This window comes from Rhamphochromis sp. 'chilingali' (genome assembly GCF_963969265.1).
Source record: "Rhamphochromis sp. 'chilingali' genome assembly, chromosome: 21".
In the NCBI taxonomy this organism is placed as follows: Eukaryota; Metazoa; Chordata; class Actinopteri; order Cichliformes; family Cichlidae; genus Rhamphochromis; species Rhamphochromis sp. 'chilingali'.
The window spans coordinates 31808869-31815170 of record NC_137949.1 but is presented as its reverse complement, the minus strand read 5'-3'; the positions used below and the strand labels follow the sequence as shown (position 1 = coordinate 31815170).

The 6302-nt window shown below is 43.0% G+C and overlaps 1 long non-coding RNA gene across 12 annotated transcripts; it reads right to left on the bottom strand.

The window, feature by feature from the left end:
- Positions 1-756: 756 nt before the first annotated feature.
- On the bottom strand, positions 757-4357 carry LOC308389806. 12 transcript variants are annotated; one of them, XR_013970338.1, is made up of 8 exons: positions 3983-4357; positions 3411-3508; positions 1888-2031; positions 1719-1765; positions 1347-1620; positions 1196-1258; positions 1083-1100; positions 757-988 (listed from the first exon to the last, which is right to left on the bottom strand). It is a non-coding gene; the product is annotated as an uncharacterized lncRNA (long non-coding RNA). The 12 variants fall into 12 exon arrangements; XR_013970339.1 differs by having other exon boundaries at positions 3411-3497; positions 3983-4349; XR_013970340.1 differs by having other exon boundaries at positions 3411-3493; positions 3983-4349.
- Positions 4358-6302: the final 1945 nt, after the last annotated feature.

Here is a 6302-nt window from a genome sequence, read left to right as displayed (position 1 = left end):
ACCTGCCTGCTTAACTGCCAAAATTAATCTTAAACACTTCTCTTTCAACTGCTGCTGTGTCCACAGTGTTAAAGCCATCATTTTACCCTCAAAACGTCGCCATCGTTGTTCTTTTTCCAACATCTTGTCTTTCAAAGCTCAGAGATGTAAACTTTTTAAACTGTGTGGGTCCAAGTGGAGGGATCACATTTTAGTCATTCAGTGATTCAAAGAATATGACCTTTTAATATTCTTTCAGATGTTTTCTGACTCTAAATGTTCTTTTCTCATTTCTTAGGTTTTTCTAATTTACAATTAAAACATTTTCAGCTTTTTTCCAACTTCTTCTTCTGTGTAACCTTCAGCTTTTAGCAGTTCAGCACTTTTGTTTTCAGGTTAAATTCGGGTTTTTTTTTTTTATCTCATTCAAGGTTTTTAACTTAAATTCAGTAATTAATTCATTTCAGTGCATACATTCAGATTCAAGCATTCACACTGCAGTTTCTTCAGAAAATGCACTTTCTAGTTTATATTAGACTTACACACATTTTTAGTGCCTGGCTAACCTAAAATGTGTCCACACACGAGAAGATTACCATGAAGATAGAACACGTTCAAGTGCAAATGACTTGATATGATTATTGCCATTTTTAGTTTTTGTTTTTGAGAATGACTAATTGTTATCAAAGCCCATTGATTTATCAGCAAACATTATTGAATTTCAGAAAGGATCCAACAGTTGTAATTGTAATACTTATGTGAATAAACAAGACAGTCTTCTTTCTGTATTAGTTTATTAGAGATATATCTGTCATTTTGCAGTCATCAGATAATGCTGATTCAGTGAATTCTTCATAATTTATTTAGGACCTTGTCCGCCTCCTCTTCCTTGTCCGCCTCCTCTTCCTTGTCCGCCTCCTCTTCCTTGTCCGCCTCCTCTTCCTTGTCCGCCTCCTCTTCCACCTCCATGTCCATGTTCACCTCCTTTTCCATGCTTTTCCCCTTTCCCCTGTAAACAACCGTTAGAAAATTAAGTGATTAAAAACGTATTGTAACTCAGATGGCAGCAAACTTTCAATTCCAAAAGGCTTCTGAAGTTGTACCTTTCCTTTTCCTTCTCCCTGTAAGTGATAAAGACAAATAAACTCATGAATGCTACAATATTACAGAATCAACAGAGCAAAACAACAGAAAGCACATGTGAAACTTTTCTTACTCCTGATCCTTCTCCCTCTGATCCTGATCCTTCCTTCTCATGAGGACATTTCTCTTCCTTCTTCTGACAGGAGAAAATTGCTTTATAAGTACATGTTTATAATGCTGTTTGTCCCAGGTGTAGAACAATCAAATGAAATAAAAGTACTTACTTCAGCTGCAGCTATAGTTGGAAACAAAAAACAAAGTAAAAAAAAAAAAATTAGATAAAGAGAAACCAAGCTTGATATGTGACTTTGCAAAAGAACAGGATAGATGACTGCGATCATAAGGCCACAACCAAAATTGAAAGCAGCTTTCAATAACAGAATTTAACAGAAAGGCAACTGCACAAATGGCACAAACAACACATGATATTTTCAGCTTAATCAGAGACTCACGGTCACTCATTTTGTCTTTTTAACAAGCGTTGTAGAAATTCTTTTTCTAAAAGAAATACAAAAGTTGAGAAAAATGAAACACTCTTAAACGTTCTGTGTAATCATTACAAGGAGTCAACAGTAAATGCAATAAGTGCTGCGTACCTGATAAAGAAGGCAAAAACGTTTGTGTCTGTTGTCTGCTTTGATGCCTGTATTTAAAGGGAGAAGCATGAAGGATGAGGGTGTGTTTATGAGGCACCCACACCTGCTACTAATAGATGCAGGACAGGTAAAAAGGTAACTGGCAGTTCCACCTTAAAACATGCCTTACATGCTTGAGGGCAGGGCTGTAACGGCATGGTTGTATGAAAGGAAACTGGTCGAACGTCAGCATTATGGAACAGCCTTTGTTCTGCTGCGAAGTGCTAAAGACTCTCCATTCACAACAATTTTCAACAATTTTCTGCAATGTGTGCTGCAGAGAAAACACAATTATATATCTGTTTAAACCAAATGAGAAGAATCTGGGGAAGCTTTAATGCCACTGACTGCTATTACAAAGACGATTAAAACAATAATTATAATATTTGAATGTGTGACTCTTAAAGTGCACTCTGCAAGTAGCAGTAATTCTACAGGGTGGGCCATTTCTATGGATACAGCGTAATAACATGGGAATGGTTGGTGATATTAAAGTCCTGTTTGTGGCACATTAGTATATGTGAGGGGGCAAACTCCTCAAGATGGGTGGTGACCATGGTGGCCATTTAGCAGTCGGCCATCTTGGATACAACTTTTGTTTTTTTCAATAGGAAGAGGGCCATGTGACACATCAAACTTATTGGTAATGTCACAAGAAAAACAATGGTGTGCTTGGTTTCAACGTAAAGACAAAACACAAATGTGTGATGCTAATTATGAGGTATTAGACTTAAAGATAAAAATAAATCCCAACAACTCCTAGCCTGAGATCTATGTCCCCACCCTCACCTATGAGGTGTTCTGGGCATGTCCACCCTGGAGGAAACCCCGGAGCACACCAGTACATGCTGGAGAGATATCTCTCAGCATGCCTGGGAAGGGCTTGAATGGATTGGGAGGACTGGGCTTCTCTGCTTAGGCTACTGCCTAATGGATGGATTCATGGTGTATGGATGTTTTTTTCTTTCTATTTTTGCAGCTTAAGCTTGGCTGGCTTGTTTCACTTGCATCGAGAGCTCCTTCAACCGCATCCAAATAAAAGCAACAACACCTAATATAAATTCGAGGCATTTTATCTGCTTAATTAATAATTACATGCAGTAATCAAAGAATTGCCCGACCTGCCAGTGAAACAGCCCTTGAGTAAATTGTTTGATTGGGTCCTTTAAAAAGAGGGTGGCACATGTTATGGAGCTGACAACTTAAATCAAAGTTGAGAGTCTACACATTATGTGTATGTCCATTTTGTAACTATAATTGGAATATGTTTCAATAATGAGGTACTTGTGTCAGTGTCCAAATTACTATGGACCACACTGTATATTGGCACTATAATTCTTCTCTTTTTATGCATATTTAGGGTCTGCAGAGGTAAGTGGAGCTCTGAGAGAACAGAGATATCCGCATCTCTCAGCTTTTATGTCCTGTCATACCAGTTTTTTAGCTTCCACTGTCAGTTAAGACCATAATAATAAGACAACAATCCTGTTTTTGTCTGACAAACATGTCAAACCACTCATGGGCTTGACATGGCAAGGGCAATTTTGTTCTCTCATGAAGAACACAACACAGGGTGTGCTGACTGATTTCATCCTGCCAATCAAACTCAGACATAAAAACAGTGTGAGTGCAAACTTGGCATGATACACTCACATTCAAGCCGTTCCTCTCTGCATTCATGTCTTAAAGACGTTAGGGTGTGGCAGCGTCTTCATTAATCCCATGCGGACGTACACCTATCTGGAACAACCCTGACATTAGGGATGGGTATCGTTTAGGTTTTATCCGATACCGGTGCCAAATCGGTACTTTTGAAACGGTGCCGGTGCTTAAACGGTGCTCGAACCGGTGCTTAAAGAATGGAGAACACAAACTTTGTACAAAAACCTCTCATGTTCAGCTGGTTTTTTTTGTAAAAATATAACAATGTTAGCCTTTTCTGCAGCTATGGGGCATATATGGTATCACTCTTGGCTGGAAGCAGTGCTTAAACAATGGAAAAAACACAAACTTTGTCCTAAACCTCTCATGTTTAACTGTTTCCCACTTTTTCTTTGGTCATTTTAGCCTTTTTGGCCAGGGTGAAGGGAGTATCTGCCATCAAACAAGAAGCCAGCCGCATGTAGCTATGATGATGTTTGCTAGTTCACCTTACATGCATTAATGTAATAACGTGGTTAGTGTACTCAACGTAAATTACACACGAACAACATGAAGCTACTCACGCAGAGAAGAACGGCTGCTGCTGCATCATCATCATTTCTGCTACACTGGCAGGGCTAGGGGCCAGGACTCTCCTCTTCGTGTTTTTGGGGGATGTTGCTCCGGGTCCGATAACTGGCAACCCACCCGACGTGCTCGGTGTGAGGTCTCGCAGCAAGCTATCAAATACGGCGCATTTCTCGGCTTTTAAAAAAAACGCTATGTGTCGCCAGCTGTTTCATCGGATTCTTGGTGTTACCTCCTTTGACAGTATCACAGTATCAGCTTAAAGCACTTGTTGCTGCTGAGTTTGCATCTTTTGCTGTGAAGTACAGCCAGACTTTTGACCGCTTCGCCTTGGGCATTTTTAATCTGTAGCTCTGCTCTAACAGAACATACGTACCTGGCCCCGCCTACTATCCTCGGAAACGTAAAATGATTGGCTAGAAGTGTATCACAGCTCAGGAAAAAAAAAGCACCGAAATAAAGCACCGAAATGTGCGCTGCTTTTCGGTCTGGTTACTACCGTTTATGTCAGAACCGGTGCCATCATGGCACCGGACACCGGTACCCATCCCTACCTGACATATTACAAAACAATAATATGATAAACTTTTCAGATTGGAGTGGTAAAGGAATCAAATATTTAGAACATATACTAGAAGGAACAGAATTTATTTCATTTGACGGACTAGTTACACAATATGGGATCAACAAGAAAAGATTTTTAGAATATCAACAAATTAAATCCATAGTAAAAAAGAAATTTAAACCGGGTCAAGTTGAACTACAAACACCATCAAGTGTGGTTCAATTTCTTACTCTTAAAACCCCCAAATTACTATCCAAAATATACAGAATGCTTTCTAAAACAGATGAATCAATATCACTTCCTATTGCAAAATGGGAAGCGGATTTATCAGTTAACTTAGACCTAAACTTCTGGTCTCAGATTTGCTTAAAAACCTTTCATCTAATTAGAAATCCCAGTCTTCAATTAATTCAATACAAAATATTACATAGAGTGCACTATACAGGTCATCGGATGTTCAAGATGGGCTTTACGTCTACCAACAACTGCTCACACTGCCAAACCAATTCACCGGACAATTATATCCACGCTCTTTGGTTCTGTCCACCAGTTCAGAAGTTTTGGCGCGAGATATGTGAAGACTTATCGAAGTGTCTGAAATGTAACATTCCAACTTCCCCCTTAGTGTGTTTGTTGGGCAGCTTAGATAATGTTACTTCAGAAAAGAATATAGCCCATATGGTTTTCACTGCCCTATGCATAGCCAAGAAAACAGTCCTCATGAACTGGAAAAATAAAAATAATCTTAATTCTAACCAATATAGAAATTATCTATTAGATTACATTAGTCTTGATACAGCCTCTGCCACCACATCAGATCAATTGCTCTGGGCTCCTTTGATCAGCTCCATCACCTAGTGGGGGTGGGGGGTCATAGTTTGGTCCCGCCTTCACTGTTGTGATTGGTGTGGGGGTAGGGACAGGCTTAGGGCGTCGGGGGGTTCCCCGGAGGCATCTTCCTTGGGGGGCTCAACCCGGGGTAGCGGTCATGTCCGGTTAGGGGCTCTGTTGGCTCTCCGGTGACTGTTTCCTCGCGGCTGCGTGCAGCGGGGCTAGGGGAGGGTCTGTGCTGACGGACGTGGGTTACTGACCTGGTAGCCTGGCTGCCCCTGGGTGGGTCCGGGATGGGCGTGAGGTTCTGGGGGCGCTCCGTCTCTGGGCTGGGGCCCTGGCCGGGCCTCGGGGCCTTGGGTCCTGGTTGGTGTGTTGCCGGGGTTGTGGGCGGGTGGGTGTATGGGGGCCCAGCCCTGGAGCAGGGTGCCGCCAGTGCATCGAGCCACCTGGGGGGCTCTTCAACTGGTGGGGGAGATTGTCACATCTTGCAGGAGCTTTCCTCTCCTCAGGGGCTCTCTCTGCAGGAGGGGGAGATACAGGAGAGGTGGAGGAAGATCTCAGCCTGGGCGTCTATTGTCTCATGTAGTCTGGAAGATGAGTGGATGGGGGGGTGGGTGCAGTTTTCTCTGTGGTGGGGTTGGGTGGACTGTCCCAGGCTCTGTGGGGCCGGGGGGCGCTGCTGCACTGGGCCCCGGTCTGGATGGGCCTGGGCCCCCTTTCCCTGGCGGGTCGCGGAGTATGGGGGTGCCTACTCGGGTCAGCGGGGGAGCTGGCCCCAGGGAGGGGTCACTTGCCCCTCCCTTCCTTCCCTCCCCATCTCCAGCTGCCTCCCTCTTCCTGCTCCACCACAACCACCCACACATGCAGGGCCTTGGAGTAGGGGTATGTCACCAGGGTGCAGGGGAAGCCCCCCCCCC